Source organism: Elgaria multicarinata, chromosome 7 (genome assembly GCF_023053635.1).
Source record: "Elgaria multicarinata webbii isolate HBS135686 ecotype San Diego chromosome 7, rElgMul1.1.pri, whole genome shotgun sequence".
NCBI lineage: Eukaryota > Metazoa > Chordata > Lepidosauria > Squamata > Anguidae > Elgaria > Elgaria multicarinata.
The window spans coordinates 35724755-35742468 of NC_086177.1; the positions used below are offsets into that span (position 1 = coordinate 35724755).

The 17714-nt window shown below is 40.9% G+C and overlaps 1 protein-coding gene across 3 annotated transcripts in view; it reads right to left on the reverse strand.

Annotated features, from left to right (window-relative positions):
- Window positions 1-3270, reverse strand: part of CAP2 (cyclase associated actin cytoskeleton regulatory protein 2) — a 60891-nt gene extending 57621 nt beyond the window's left edge. For all 3 annotated transcript variants that reach the window (XR_010025656.1, XM_063130403.1, XM_063130402.1), the window contains exon 1: window positions 3193-3270. The gene's annotated coding sequence lies outside the window, so the exon portion shown is untranslated. The remainder of the gene's footprint in view (window positions 1-3192) is intronic.
- Window positions 3271-17714: the final 14444 nt, after the last annotated feature.

Below are 17714 nucleotides of genomic sequence, written 5' to 3' on the forward strand. Positions count from 1 at the left end.
CATACAGGCAACGCAGCCTCCCAAATTTAGAAAGTTGACTGCTGTGGCAAACTGTGGGACAAAATTCCCTCTCCCCTCCCTGACCCCACACCCCATCTGTCTCATTGTCAAAGTGGTGACTGTCTGACAATCACAGAGAACAATCCAGCACAAAAGCCTGATGGGAATGAATGAAGAATGTTCCCACTAAGGAAGTCATGTTTGTCAGTTCTCCGAGTTTGATAAAGCCTTTACACCTCAGCAGCCTCTAATCCATTTCGAAATAGCCCACCATACTATTCACAGTAATAAATAAATAATGACATACCTTCAGTCCCTAATAATTAGTGTGTTGTATCTTTTATTATTTTCTATTTACAAAGGCTTGATTTGAACTGACAATTCAATTGGCTTGCTAAGCATATGCAGTCATATTTTGTCCCTCAGGTATATTATTTCACATAAGCTAGAACCACAGCTTAGAGTAGATGCTCAAATCAAGTAATGCATTAGCCTTAGTGCAGTGGTGAATAATGCAAACTCCCTTTTCATTTTTATTTAATTAAGAGAACATCTTTTATTCATGTGCCAGCATTGGCGACACATCTCTTACCTCTGAACATCCTTCAGAAGGAAGAGGTGACTGAACCACAGAAGTACTAGCGTGACCATGTGGCATTTGACTAGAGACACAGGAGCTAACTTTTCATATTATTCTTTATTTGTATAGGGGAGAAAAGACTGATACAAATTATGAAGTTGCAGGAAGAGTTTCCAGAATTTTAACTGCATTTATAATCCCATCCTTTAGTTGAATCTTTATTATACAGTTTAAAAGGAAAAAAGAAAACTTCAGACATAACCAATTTTCCAATCATTTAAAGAAAATGATGTGTTTGCAAGCAAAGACAATTTTAAGATGCTATATGTAATACTATACAGTTCTCTCCAGAATATATATAATTGGCTTTGTATCTCCTATACTGAGGAGAAAAGTGGGATGCAAGTTTAGTAAATAGTTATCATTTCACAGAAAACTGACTTGAGTCATTCAGTGGCTCAGAATTACTTTCTAGAATTACTTTTGTTTTATTTTATGGTATTTTAAACAGCAGCTCATTGTTAACCAAATGTCTGTCTTTCGCTAACCAAGGTTTTAATCTGTTACATATTGTCACATTAATGGGAGTCATTCCACAATGTCTTTCTTCTAAATTGAATCTAACTTTTCTAACAAACCCTACTCTCTATCCCACTCCTGAAAAACAACAAGCCCTATATTTTCAGTATGTGGGGGAATGGGAATTATTCCAGATACTCTACTGAAATTATACAGCATGCGTATCTCCTTAAAACACCATGATTTCAAAACGAAATATTGAAGCATTGGAAATTCTTTGAAATTACTATTGTTCTATTGTACATCCTCTCAAAATATACAGATAGGCTGCAATCCTATGCACAATCCTATGCATATAGTGGGTTGGCCTTATTTCTGAGGAAACACATATAGGATCAGGTTGCACAATAACATTTTGTCCCTCTTAATTCTTGAATGGGCTAATTTCTAAGCTTTGTGATCACAAGCCAAACCTAACTGAATTTAGTGGCAAGGTTTCCATACATTTTAGGATTTCACCTCTTTTTATTAATTTATTATTCTAGTGAATGTATTTATTATTCTAGCGAATGCTTTGCACAGGTTGGAATGGCCCTTAGAGGGATACATTGAATCTTCAAGCCAAGTTATGCAACTGTCAGAGTTGGACACATTGAGTCCACCTGGTCCGAGTGAAGGCATGCCCACTGGCACCCATAGGCCGAGCACATGCCATGGTGCACCCCTACAGCCCACTGAGGGAGGGGTCTGTCCACTCTCAGTCATATAACTCTGTCTCTCACTCTACTCCCTCCTCCCACTTCAAACTGTGTGGACTGCAAAGCTATGCACTGGTTAGGGAGTCTCCCACCTAGTGACTTAAGATACTACTGCAGGTTTCAAACACATTTAGAGATACATTTAAATTAAATAAAACCAATTAATGCAGTTTAAAAACCAAATAATCCCAATGTGCACACTCCTAGGGTCCCTTTAGTGTGCATGCCAAGTTTCAGATATCTAGGTTTTATGGTCTTGGAGCAATGGCTCTGACAGACAGACAGTCATTCCTTTATTAGTAGTATACATTTGAGGCCCTTTGTGATTCCCATCATATTGAGAGTCTAATGTTCCTAATCAAAATTCAGAGACTGTCTAATATAGTTAGTCCAAGCATCACTTGTCACAAATCTCAGCAAATTGCCAGCTGGTTTTCTTATAAAGTGTGAAGAGTATGCTATCAGCCACAGTTCTGACAAGACTGTCATCCTGCATCAAATGGTGTGTTAGAAGGCAAATCCTAATGACAGCTCTAAGGATAACAGAAATGCCTCTATTTCCACCACCAACACCACCCCCTAAAGCTATGGACATTTGTCACCTGGTGGGGGGAAAGGTGGGCACGGTGTGTGTGTTACTGCATACAGGTGGCTTTACTAAAAAAAAGGGGGGGGGCTTCGCAATGCTGCAGCCTCAGAACAGAGTAAAATCCCATGAAGTGGAAGTATCTCCTCCTTGCAGGTAAGGGGGCTGTCGGCCAGATCAGATCATCCTGCTCTCAACCACCAGGAGCAGTCCTACCTATTCCGTTCTAGAGGCGAGGTGGAGGAAGAACAAGACCTGCGGTCCCCCTTCGATGGAACCAGGGCGCTTTGGCAACTCGAGCTGCAGGCCACTGCTTCACATGGGCGGGGGGAGGAAAGCAAGGGGGAGGCGATGACCCAAATGGCCCTCCTCGAGGAAAGCACGGAACGGTGAAAGAACAAAATCAACCCCACCCACCAGCACCGCCAGGAGCTCCCGCTTGGTCCTCCTCCTCCTCCTCCTCCCCTCCTCCTCCTCCTCCTCCATCACCGCCGCCGCCGCCGCCGCTCTTCGGCCTCCCCCTTTCAGTCATGCCAAATAGGAGAGGTGCTGCGGGCGCACCGCTAGGCAAGGCCCCTGGGCAGAGTTGTCTCCTCTGAAGCCGCCCAGCCAGCCTCTTTCCTGCACCTCCTGCACTGCCCAAATCGCCCCCACCCACCCCCGCGGCCTGCCCGTCCCTTTGGGGCCAACCCGCACCCACAGGGTCGGTTGGCTTCGCCCCTCCCCGCCCCTGGCTGCGCTTGAATTACCTGTTTCGACGAGCCGTGGCGGGGAAGTCGCGTTCTCCTCTCGGCAACGAAAATCCGTGGCTGCTCACTCGCTCCCGCTCCCCCTCCCCCCTAGCCTCCCTCCCCCCTGCTCAGAGTGAGCTGGTGTCACTCACAAAAGCCACGCAAGGGAACAGAGATGCAGCCCAGGCAGTTTCCGGGAGCGCCAAATAAAGAAAAGTCCAAAAGGAGACAGAGAGAGAGACGCCGGCAGAGATGGAGAAAGCAAGCAAAAGGGGGTGGGGTGTGTGGAAAGGCAGAGAACACGGAAGGCGGTGGGGGTGGGGAAGAAAGATGCTTTCAGCAGGATCAGCTCCAAGACTGACCCAGTCCAATGTCTGAAAGGAAATTGGGAGTGGAGGAAGCTTTTCATGGAGCTTTTGGGAACAGACACCATGGAAGGAAGCTTGGGAAAAACAAGGCTCAGAGGCAGGAAGGGCCTATCATTGGGTCAACGAATGAAGATGAGACAAAATTCTGGATTAATAATAATGATGGCTTAGTGAAAAGTGGGGAAGAAAATTTTCCCAAGGTGGAGCCTCAACAAGGCTGGACTCCTCCTGAGTTTCATTTCACAGTCTCCCAGGACATGCTGGCCCTCCCATCACCACCACGGAGTCCAGATTATCACCAAAACTGGAGCACTACCGACATATGCATTCTGTGCGCTTTGGTGAACCCACTACGTCATTCTGAAGCCAGGGACAGGCAGTAATGTTATGGGAGATGACTTGTTATCAAAGTAAGGGCATCCTTTCAAAATAAAAGATTTGACCACAAATAAGGACTAAACAGAAATCTTAAGCTTTTATGGAGTCAAAGGCACATTACACCAGGTATCATCAGTATGTCATTTTGGTTTGCACAGCATTTTCCATCTGTGGTCTCCAGTTACTTTTGCTGAACCCAACAAGATCAGCACCCTATTTTCAGTAGGTCTTTTTATATTAGATGTTAGCATTTAACATTTAAAGCAAGGGTGGGCAACTTGTGTCGCTCCAGGTGTTTTGGCCTACAATTTCCGTCAGCCCTAGTTGGCATAGTAATGGTTAAGGATCATGGGAGTTCTGGGCCAAAACATCTAGAGGGGCTGATTTAAAGGAAAGGGTGTGTGTGGAGGAAAGAGCAGTTGGAATGAAGGTGAGAAACTATTTTCAAGTTTATTAGCAAAACAATTCAATAGAAATTGAAATGTCTGTCTATACAGTACTACTTTATACTCTTTTTAACAAGTATTTAACACAATTTAGGATTAACAGCATAATATTCTAAGGTAGGCTTGGAGGAACATAAAACATGTTTGTAGAAATGCACAAATCCTAGATGAGACATAAACATATCAAATATTGCATGTTAATTGCATTCACACAATTAATGCTACATCTAGTTTAACCCCATTTTTATTTGTTTAGGATAATTTATACTTATAGTTTATACCCTATACTTTGTTTTCAACGCAGTTTACATTCTTCAACAAATATAAAACAATTCGCTTGATGCAAATCCCATATGTTTATAGTTCAGGTAGAATTTGATTTCTAATCCCTGGAAAACAAAGCCTTTGACAGCTAGGTTGTGTCTATAATAACAGTTCCCAGACCCACTGTGGGAGGAAAATATGTTATGGTACATATCTAAATCTAGAATGCTGCAGCACAGAATGTCCTAGTGCCAAGAGTCTTCAGTGCAAACACCTATGAAATGTCACTAAATGCAGGAATGATGCAGACTTATACACATAAGCCTTATGCCACCATTGTACCCTATACTAATTCATCAAAAATAACCATGATCTTCTATGTCTACTCTTGGTAACACAGATGAAGATCCATGCTTCACCCATAAGCATGCTTTAAAGAGGTGAGAAGAAAAGTGTAAGAAATTAATATTCTCTTATTATTTTAAGCAGATGTTTCTAAGTGTGTTCATGTTAAAAGGTTTCCTGTTTGTTTGTGACAAGTTAGGGCATCCCTGCATCATACTGGGTTATGAGTTCCCAATTCATTATCTCTACCCTCACACACACATATACACGATTCCTTAACCTGTGCAATAGTGCAAGATCATTGAGGCCTGAGCAAGATGAGTATCTTCCTGCTCACATAACTCTGAATCTCAGTGGTCCAGCACTGTAAAACTGATGGTTGAGGTGTAGGGCTCTGTGAGCTCAAAGGTGCTCATCTAACCCTGAACCCTAGTGGTACAGTGTAGGAGGAGAGTCTTTTTACCCCTTCTTCCCTACATTGTATGGTTGAGTTGGAGGGAACGATTGGGATTGGGACTGAAGAATGTATGCCTCATGGTGCAAATTCCCTAACCTTAATGCCAATTCTGATATACTTTAAGGCCTTAGGTAGACCTAAGGTTTATCCCAGGATTGTCCTGGGGTCATCCCTGTTCATATAAATGACACACAGGATATCCTGGGAGCAGGCAGGGACGATCCTGGGATAAACCTCAGGTCTAGCTAAGGCCTAAGAATGCAATCCTATTCGTGTTTAGCAAAAAGGTTTTACAACTACCAACACTTCCCAGCCACCATGAAGATATTTTTGTGTTTTGCTCCAGCCACCCTGCATTTTCACTAGATGGATGATTTTGCCTGTCTAGCCATGTGGCTTCTGAGCGGGAGGGAAAGAGGCTGGGGTGCACGTAGAAAGCTATGTAAGGCAGCTCCCCTGGTCTCCTCCGCTCCCTGCACCCAAGAATGCCCCCCTTTCCATGCTCCGTTTCTGAGCATGGAAACATACTGTGCCTCCTGGAGGGCAATTAACATGATCAGTCCTCATTGTGCCGTTTTGGTTTGGTTGGTTTTTCCTTTTCCTTTTTTAAAAATTTATAAACTAGTATTTTTCTGCATATCAGGGGAGTCCTCTGAGTATACAGAAAACCCTGCCATGTCTGTGGGTAGACCCATTTTGCTGTGTTACTGGTAGAAGCAGAATTGAAAGGATGATGGCAGGGAGGGAAGCAAAAGCGGAATTCAATGACATTCGGACGTGTTATCCAGGCAAGAAAGAATAGTTGTAAAATTACTAGTTAATGTGACTCTAGAATTATCTAGAGGAGCCTAGCAACTCAATTTCCTAATCTAAGATTACTACACACAGACATACACATCATTACAGAGAGATTTTTTTTATAAAAACTCGTTTGAAACAGACTCTGCAGGGAACTTAAGGCCACATCCAACCCTCTAGGGGTCCCAATTCAGCCCTCAGAAGGCCATGACCAACCATGGATCATTTGGTGGTTTCACCGCTTTTGTGCAGTTTTCCCCATCATAAAAGGTTGAGATGCCTCGAGGTCCTGAGGCTTAGCTGCTGGCAGTAAAAGCTTTAAGCTGCAATATGCTGGCATTTTTGGTATTTTGGCCCCTTCAACCACTGGAATGCCCCCCTCCCGAGAGATTCACTGAAATTGAACTCAGCTCTCAGGCTGGAAGAGGATCCCCGTCCCTGCACTATGTCAATAAAATGTAATACATTATGAACTCTGCCAAAGCTACGCACTTTTAAGTCCTATTGTTTTCAATTTGAGAGTTTTGAGTCTAATAATAATAATAATAATAATAATAATAATAATAATAATAATAATAATATTTCTTACCCACCTCTCTGTTTGGATCGAGGCAGGGAACAACAATAAGTATAAAATACATAAAACTGAATTAAAAACAGTATACATTATTAAAACATCCTAAAAACATTCTCCCATAGAAATTAATGTGATGAAATTGCATACATTTGGTTGGATTATGCCCGGTGCAAATAAAAATCATTTGTGCATATACTTAACTTCAGGCCTGTTGTTTGTTTCATTTAATTACATGAGGTCTAAATTCATTTAGATAAGGGGTGGGAAACCTGTGTGGCCCTCAACTTAATTTCATGGGGCCCTCAGCCTAATTGAAAAGCCCTCTGCATTCAGTCAACCTCTGTGAAGAGCGATCTGTCTCTTCCCTAGCAGCACTATGTGTGGAAAGGAAGAAAGAGAAAACGGGGTGATCTATGCATTATAGATCAACATGCTTTCATTTGTGTTCAAGGAATCAAAAAAAGTCAAACAAGATGCAGATCATATTGGTTCCATGTAAACATTACATAGAAATCTTTCCTAATGCTCATATGCATGTTTAGTAACCACAGCATTTATTTTCTGATGTTTTCTTCTATGCACTCTACTCCTGCACTTCAGTCTATTGATCACATGACATAACATATAGTTAATTGGAGACTTGTCCACAATCGGAGTATATTCATATGGATACTGTTTACGCTTAGTATAATAGTATAATATTTATGTATTAAGCACTAATAAAGTACAAAGCAATGGGATTTTTAAAAAGAAGTAAATATGCGAACTAGAAAGATATTGTCAGAATTTACTAAAGAGCATTTTATTTCTATCTAGTAATACTTTAGTTCCTCCGACACCCTTCTTCTATTGCTATTTGTTGGCTTTTGTAAATTGCTAGCTTTTGATGCTTTGATTTTTATATATTTGCTCAGAATTTCACATCAGCTGCTAAATGTGAAGCTCAATCCTGAACATGTTTACTCAGAAGTTGTTGAACAGCACCATCTTTGTAAACAGTGTAGTGCAGGATTGCGGTTTTAGGGATGCGTGATGGAGAGAGGGGTGGGAAAGTACCCCATTGATTGGATTCCACACAATCCAGCCAAACCTCAGAACTTCTAAATCTCATTATTTTCCATGGGAGATACATCAGCATGTGATTAGCTTTCCTATTGAAGTCAATGGAGAGGGAATTTATTTTTGCTGGATTATGCCCATAGGGATCATAAAAGTAACACTCAGTAAATCCATTATTAATGGTGGTCTAGCCTCCTGATTAAATAAATAAATAAATAAATAGTTTACTTAATTGAAAGGGCTACAACATGCCCTGACCCATGTGTTTTCTTCTTTTTTAATAGTAATGCTAACTCCTGGTTATAATGTGATGTCACTTTTCTCACCAAAGAATCTAGGGTGTATTCAGAGCCTCAGTGATCTAATCACAATTTGAACCCAATACTTTTCACCTTCATCTGATCTTGATACGAGACATCTTTAGAACCCTGCCAGTCCTGTCATCAGCTTGCCAGCAGTTTGCCATTAAATAAAATGAAGCATTCCTCCCTTGAGTGGGCTTGTAGCCAGGTCACAATCTATCCATAAATAACTATCTCCTACACAGAGAGAGTGACTAATCTTCAATTGCGAAAATGTTATTTGATTCACCACTTACGCATAATATTATTTCAGATACAGTGTTCATCCAAATCAGTAAACAGATCAACAAACAAACCTAGAAAAGAATGTTCACAGTTATTTTCTTCGAAAAGCAAACTGTAAGGGAAAGAGCACTGCAAACTTTACTGAAGTGCTTCCAGATGAGGCTTTTCTTTATGGGATTTTATGGGTGGGTGGGTGGGTGTCCAGACATCATTGTCTTTCACTTGTAACCCTTCTGTGTTTTCTCACTACTTCTTTAGTCCTTTTTTGTACCACATAAAATCCATTAAGGAGAAAAAGATGAAATAGCTGCACTGTGGCTTCCAATTGGTAGTGCTAGGAGCCCACTGTCTGGAAATACCTAACCTTGCTTCCATTTACACATCTCGACCAAAATGTCAAAAACTATATCTGGATAGGAAGTCAAAGGCATCTTATCTCAAATATTTTCTCTACCGTTCTGGTATTATGAAAAGTAGAATGGTGCAGTGGATTATAGAGTTTAGGAGATGTGGAGGTTAACTTCATAACCTTTGTCACCAAGGAGCAAGTACAGAAGGCAGAGATCGATGATGATGATCTCTTTTTCTACAGTTAAAAGCAATAAAATTAATAAAATCAAACCACAATGACAATTATACAATATAAAACAGAATTACAACCAAAACATAAAATTAGTGCTGCAAACTGTTTAAATAAATATGAATCAATCATACGGATTTTACTCAGTTAATCAATTGATTAAATTTGCAAATAGCTACAAACAATGTTTCTGAAGCAAAGAATATACATCTTTTGTTTTTAGACAGTGCACACATGTCTTGCTAGGCATCATCTTAGAAGGCACATCCTGTTCTGTGTGAAAGAAAAGGGAGAATATCGTGTGTGTCTTTTAAAAAATGGTAATCAGTGGAGCTGGTAGTGGAACCAACACAATGTGATCTGATCTAATGGCTCTGCTCAGAGCATTGGGAGCCATGCTCTGAACCAGTTCTTCAAGGGCAGCCCCATGTTGATGGCATTACAGTAATCTAACCTAGAGATTAAAAAAAACTCATGAATGACTGCAGGACAGCCTAATTTCTACAGGAAAGGACACAATTCAGACAGTTGGTAAAGCAACTGTCTCTCCACCTAACCTGTTTCACTCTCAGTGATATTGCGAAAATAAATGACATAGAAATGGTAAAACACTGCACACACTACCAAAAATGATGTAAAACAGCTTACATAGAAGGTTTACCCATGATTTAATAAAATTACTAATATCGATATGTATATTATCAATTTAATTACAAAGTTACTGGAACAGCTGGTGAAACAGGACTTCACCATCTGCTCCTCCCCCACCACCGCCCCGCAGCCTCCAGTGTTCCCTCAAAATCTTTTGGGGGACACTTCTGCTGGTGAAACAATATTGGATCTAGTCCAAGGTTTCCTCATAATTCCTTCATGGAATGCCAATCCAACAGTTTGTTTCAGTATGACACCTTAATAATGAGAATTCACTATACTTAATATTGGTAAACAAAGAGGAACCTCTAGGCTTTCTGTCACTCCCTAGAGGCTTATTAGGGAAAGGGGAAATCTTATTCCCCTTTCATTCCCCAACAGTTTCATGTTGGGGAAATCCCCTTTCATTCCCCAACAGTTATTCCCCTTTTATGTATTCCCCTGCAGTTCACTCTTATTATTACTACATTTACATAGGATGGAAAAAAAGGTTTGCCTTCCCTTTCTATGCATTATTGAAAGGGTATCTCTTCCTCCCCCAATTTTTTTTTTAAAAAAGGTTCCACCATTGCAAACCTCAAACTTCCATTGCTTATACAAATGACACCTGTAGATCTGATAACTTGAAATTTGGCATCCATAATCTACCTGATGAGGTCTACAATTGTGCAACATTTAAATACAGTGAGATAAAAAGTGCTAAAAACTGATACTTTTGTATATTTTACTCAAGCTCTGCTTGGCATATCATATATTTCTTTCAAATTCTGGAGGAAACAACTAAAGTACTTCATTCAGGGTTGTTGAGGTGTGTCTTTCATTGGTTTGGTGAAATTCTGAACAGCTGCTTAAAAGTTATCAAGGCTTTTCTACCCCATGGAAGCCTATGACAGCAACTGTTGGCAAAATTATGTTGGGCATGCTCAGATTCACTGTGAAACTAGAACATTGCCAGTACATATCAATGTTTTGAATTCCAATGTTCCTGTCAGCATTCTGAGGGTAGCAAGGAGATAAGAGCAAGTTAATTCGGAAGGCTGAGGGTATCTCTCTCACTGATTGACAAATCACTGATGAAGAGAGAGAGAGAGAAAGGAAAAAGGAGGGAACCCTGTGCAGGCTTACTCAGAAGTAAGCTATTCTGAACATATAGGAACATATCTATTAATTTCTACACATCTACTCAGTTAATGGCTTGTTTGGATTTTATTTTTAATTATTGATGTTTTCCCTGCAACTGACCTGGCATTAAAAAGCAGAATCTTTAGGCTGGGGGGAAATCCTTTGCAGTCACCAGTGCTTATTTGACTAGGGGGCTGTATTCACGGCACCGGGTTGGCACCGCTCTGCCACCAACACCATTTATGATGTTTCCTTTTTAAGTGTCATCTGTTTTGAAAATGATTGACATGTTTCTGGGTGTTCTGCCCTTTCGTAGCCCTGGAATCAAGCCATTCATCAGGAGGACAGAGAAATATATTTATCAGTCAGGTTTGTAAGGGATTAACTATATTCTTTTCTCACAGCAAACATTCATGTTGTGTTAGTGGTGAGGATATGTGTTCTGAGCTCAAAGTATTATTTTAAGAGCAATTGTTAGCTTTTTTAAAAATTAGAAAAGGTTTTAATTGGGTGGCTGGCATATTGCAAAGGCATTTTTAGAAAATAAAATGGCAGGCATCTACAGCCCAACACGTGGTTTTGAAGTGTGCTCAGCTGCCGCCCCACCCCCCCCCAAAGGATAAGCTGGGATGTGATGACAAGAAGCATTCTGGGGAGCTAGAGGGGGCAGTGTGGAGTAAGGGGGTGTTTTGCCTAGCTTTTTGAGGTGGGATATGTGTATGTTTCTCTGAGCGTTACCAGCTTGTCTTCAGTGAAATTGTTATTTTATTATGCTTTGTGGGAGCAAATATGTAATCTGGGGCACAGAATCCACCACTGCTTTGCACTCAGTTTGTTGCCCAAGTTACTTCATAGAATCATAGAATAGCAGAGTTGGAAGGGGCCTGCCTACAAGGCCATTGAGTCCAACCCCCTGCTCAATGCAGGAATCCACCCTAAAGCATCCCTGACAGATGGTTGTCCAGCTGCCTCTTGAAGGCCTCTAGTGTGGGAGAGCCCACAACCTCCCTAGGTAACTGATTCCATTGTCGTATTGCTCTAACAGTCAGGAAGTTTTGTCTCTGAGCCTTATACATTTATACACTTGTCTTATACACTTGTCTCTGAGCCTTATACATTTGCTTTCTGTGAAATAGGTGTTGGAGCAGAAAACTGTGGGTTCAAGAGTGATTGAAACTCAGACCAACCCGCCCTCACCACATCTGCTTTGTACTTAGGTTCTGGGGCAAGCTACGTAGCTTCACCACTTTGCCTTCTAGGAAATGGGTGTTTTATGATCGGCCACAAGCACCGCAGCAGACATTTTGTGAGAACACCCACAACACTATCAAAATTTCAAATGTGTCTATCAGCCAAAAAAATAATAAAAATAGTTGGGGACTTTATTTTAATAGCATTGTTGCCTTGCTGCAAATTTATTTCAGTTTAATGTAAATTTAATGCACTTCTTACCTGTTCAAAGAGATTGCCCTAATCCCTTTAGGGTGTAATCCTATGCATGTTTAGATAGAGAAAAGTCCTACAACTGGGAGTTGCTGGGCGTTGTAGGACATTTTTCTGTCTACGCAGCATAAAATTGTGTCCTTTGTCTCCTCATTTTAAACCCATTTCAAACTCTTAATTATTGTTACTCTTCTGTATAGTCTTTTTCTTGTGCAGTAATATATCATTTTATTTCAGTTTTTTGTTAATAGGATTGGAGTTATATTTGGAATTATTATTATTATTATTATTATTATTATTATTATTATTATTATTATTTCAATATCCAGTGTCCCAATTTGTTCTCATTGCTTCCAATGTTATGAAAATGTTTTGAAGTTCTCTTGTTATCATGTTTTTCATCCTTGGGAATTCATTACTCTTCTCTGTTTAGACCACCTTCCAGAGTTTGGCTAGTATGAGCTTGTCACATTATAATTTCTGTGTGTCAAATATATTAGATGATCTAATGTGGAAAAGTAAGATGCTGTGTCACAGTGAGTATTCAGTTTCTTTGGAACTAGGACACCATGGTCTTCGACTTTTCCACATAACAGCATTTCTTATTAATAGAGTTCTACATGTTGTCATGGATTATTGATAGCATATGATAGTTATGCAGAGCTCCATGTTATCCTTATTGCAAACAGTAACTCAAACTATGTTTTTAGTAACGTGATTATACACACATTTCCCCACATAAAGCAATAGTCAAAGGTTGAGTAGAGATGGTGAAACTTATGTTTTAGAAAAACATTATATTATAGGACTGATATAGAAACTCATTTAACCATGCTGTTGAATGCATGCAGCTGTCTGTTAAGAACAACTCTTCATTTGTGAAAGGGTTGCTAATGAGAATAGGGGGCTGGTGCCACTAGCCAGGGATAGGAAGGATGCAAAGGCCAACTAGATCATGACCTAAGATAGGTGGGGAACCTTTTTTAGCCCACTCAGGATCTAGTAACGGAATAGGAAGTGCTGGAACAGGAGGTCTGTGGGAGGAGCTCTTACTTATTGGAGTGGGCCTACATTTCCCAAAGATATGCCACGTTAATCTCTTAGGCTGTATTCCTATACACACTTACCTGGGTGTAAGTCTAATTGAACTCATTGGGAATTATTTCTGAGTGGAACTGCATAAGATTGTACCATTAGTGAGATGTCACAGTACATAATGATAGTATAATGGTAAATGACTTGAAGCGTTGGAGGCCATTGGCTACTTTAGGGTAATGGATGTAGTGGGCTAAACAAATTTGATTAATTGGGGAAACCCCATTCAAACAGCTCCAAATATGCATTAATACATTAGCACCCTATGTTTTCTCCCCCACCTTCCTAAACTTTGTCTTCAGTTCTAAGGAGCTCAAATAGTTTTCACAGTAACAGTGAAGAACAGAAAATGTCATTGTTACATACAGACAACACACTAAACCATGGTTAAGCCGCTAACCCTTTTGCAGCAAATGATTAATGAGCGTGTTTAAACCATAGTTATATAGCCACCATGGTTAGGAATGGTTCACACGACATCCTAAGACATGGATCACACGACATGCTAAACAATAATGTTTAGCTCAAAATGCTTAACCACCGTGGCTTAGTGTGTCATCTGAGCAGGGTCACATTATAGTCAGAAGAGGAGAAGCCCGGGCCAGTTAACCCATGTCATCAGTTCCTGAAGGGACCATCAACAGCTTGAGAGGACTGTTGGGACAGCACCTCCCCCATCTTCACTGGGCCTGTTTAAAATCTGTGTGCCCTGAGGGAAGACAGAACAGGAGAACACCAGGCTGGGGAGCTCATGCCATCAGCACCTGAAAAGACCTTAAGTCAGCCTGAGATAACTATATTCTGATGTTTGGGGTGGGGTGGGGTTGTAACATTTGTTTGTTTCATTATTTTGACATTGTAAATAGCCTTGGAAGATAGGTAGTAGATAGACAAATGTATTCAACAAATGAAAAAATAATAATATTGGGGAAATGAATTCCCATACAATGAAAATCTGCATAATTCAAAATTAACATCTAATAATCACATATGTAAAAGCCAATACCTGAGTTCCGACACTTTTTCTCACTCTGCCATAATCAGGAAATAAAACCTAGGGTGAGGCTGTATAAACAGGCATGGACATAATTCTCAATGGCTCTAATCAAGTGATATAGGGAAAAGAAAACCAGCTACTTAACGGTGGTGGTCTTGAGCAAGTCAGGTCCTTTTCTCTATAAAGGGACATTCTTTAAAGCACGGATCCCCAACCTTTTTGGATATTTAGGAATTTAAGAAACTGCTATGGGCACCATCACAAAATGTCATTTACCTGTCAAGTCTATGGCTCTTGGGCTACACCTTATTCAGTAAAATGTTTGCTTTGTGTCTATTGGACACTGCAACATCTCTTTAATACTTTTGTAAGCCGCCATGAGAGCCTTTTTTGGCTGAATGGCGGCATAAAAATACTTAAATAAATAAATATAAATAAATAAATATTGTCTAATTGCTGGCGGGGCAATACAACTAATGCTTCTTTTAAACTTATGTTTTGGTAAGGTCTAGTAGTTGCTTCTTTTTGGGAGGAGGTTATTATACTTTTTTGTACTGGAACCACCTTTAATATTCAGTGATGTACATACTCTTTTATATTATTTACTTGCTTCGTGGAAATTAACAAATGGTCAGCGTAAATGGATTCTTCGCATCCTTTTGACAGCTAAAAGGCTGATATTACAACATTGGAAGGATAAACATACCTCCTATAATGCAATGGAGTAGGGACCTTACAACATTTCAATATTTGAACAGGTGCTATATAAACACCACTGATTTGGATATGGTCTGCTATTGTTGAAGCTTATGTATAATTGCTAGAATATTCTATGCATTTCATATGTATACATCACTATGCATATATAGAAATTGGTGTATGTATATTTTTAAAAATGGAGAAAAATGTTTTTTGGTTGCCTGAGGGTGCCACATTGGGGTTCCCTTCATAGGCATCATTGGAGGTGTATGCAGGTGACATTTCACCCAAGTGTGCTCTGTTAAGGACGTCTGCTTTAAAGGATGTTGGAACTACACAACTTTGGCCTCAATATTAACCGTTTGGATATGTTGCTCACTAGTCCCATGGCTGATGGCTGCCGGTTCGCCTTTCTTATAGTATTTACACTAAATGACTTGTATGATTTTCTTCAAATCACTAAAATGTGTTATTAATGTATTATGACAAATGTACATCACTGAAATATTAGTAAGCGCTGTATTTTCTTAATTGATGTGAAATAATTGAGAATGGGGCAGTTTTTCATCCTCCCCTCCATATTTCCCCCATGCATAAAATGATAAACTTGCAAACTCAAGTGTGATCAAATACAGGCCCTAACTTTAAAACTAGCTAAATATGTTTGAGGTATTTAAGACAGCTTGATACTATGTTTGATACATTGAGAACATTCCACTTAATTAATCTCACCTAGTCACTTAGCATCTGAAGTGCTTTAAATTCTACAGGCCTCAGGCTGAATTAAATGTATAATGCATACCTAAAGTAAACCGCCCAGAGAGCCTCAGCTATGAGGCAGTATACAAATGTAAATAATAATAATAATAATAATAATAATAATAATAATAATAATAATGTGTTAACACAGAGTATCAGTCTTAGACTATAGCTTTTGTTGCTTGTGTAATTAATTAAAAATTCAGTGGGATAGGCATCAACAGATGGCCTCCTTCAGGAAAAAGGAATTCACCTTCTTTCTGACCTAGTGGAATAGTAAAAAGCAGCAGTGCAATGCTCATTACAAATGAGAAATTTGCTGATAATGTTAAATTATATCATATAGAAGCTCAAAATGCACATTTCTGTTTTCACACTTCACTGCTGCTTCCTGTCAGTCTCAAACTTTATTTTCATTTCTTTTAGTACTTTTCCAGATGTTGTCATGCCAGACAGTATATATAATTAATGTATATAAGATCTCTGGAAAGACAAACTGTGATACTGAAGCTATAAGTAGTAATACTGAAAAGTGTGTAAAGTATTATCTGCCATCATAGCTTCCCTTTTGCTTGCTATAGAATAGAAATGTGGTTAATTTGAAACCTTTTATCAATTAAAGAAGAGTCCTAGGTCAATGAATAACAGATTAAAAAATATTTCTATACTACAAAAACCAAACAAATGAGCACTAGTAGCACATTCAGTTTTTAATTTTTCTAGATTTGCATCACTAGTATGAATACGCAACTAGTTGTTTGTTTTGTGTTTGGAATTCTGTATCATGCGCATCACATCACCTGCATATCAGTTGAATCGGAACTACAAAAACTGTAGGCAGCAGGCATCATCTTAGAACGGTGGGGAACCTGTGGACCATGCCTAGTCTCATGCGGACCTCGGCCACTTTCCAAACTCTACCCACTTTGCAAAGCCCACCCATCTTATTTGCAGTTCCGCCCATTGCAGGAAAGCAGAACCTTAGGCCTTAGCTAGATAGAGCTAGGGGTCGTCCCTGCCTGCTCCACCAGGATATCCCGTGTGTCATTTACATGAACAGGGATGACCCTGGGACGATCCTGGGATAAACCTTAGGTCTAGATAAAGCCCAAGAAGCATTCTCTTCTAAGGGCTTTGCTAGACCTGCCGGGATAAGCCGGCAGGGAGGCGGGGCCAAGGCGTGCTAACGTTAGTGCGCGCCGCCTCAGCTTCCAGACGCCAGACGCGCAGGGATGATGCAAGCCCTGCAGTGTCTGCCATTTTTTTTTTTTTGTTTAAAGGGGCCACGTGCAGCCCGAAGACTCCGGAGAAGGTAAGGATTTTTTTTAGTTAACCCCCCATCCGTCCCCCCTCGCCATCTCCTGTTCGTTGCCCCCCGCCCTCCCTCGCCATCTCCTGTTCGTCGCCTCCGCCCTCCCTCACCATCTCCTGTTCGTCGCCCCCCTCCCTCCCTCGCCATCTCCTGTTCGTCGCCCCCTCCCTCGCCATCACCTGTTCGTCGCCCCCCGCCCTCCCTCGCCATCTCCTGTTCGTCGCCCCCCGCCCTCCCTCGCCATCTCCTGTTCGTCGCCCTCCGCCATCCCCTCTCCTGCCGGTCCGGCCTTCCCTCCCCCATCTCCCCCCCGGATCCCCCCCCGGCACGATGGGCACAGCGCTCGTATGAGCGCTGTGCCAGGTCCGTGGCTTTTCGCGGCTACTCGCGAGTAAGCGAGTAGCCGCAAAAAGCCACGGACCTTCTTAGACATTTCTCAGCCCTGGCCTCAGGCCGGGGCTGTGAAAAAGGCGCGCCATAAGCAACTTCGCTTATGGCGCGTTAGAGGAGGCCTCAGTGCAGCCTGGCGCTGGATTCCCCTGTGCGTCATCTGGACGCACAGCAGGGAAACCAGCCCACAAAGCGCGCTAAGGCCTTGTCTAG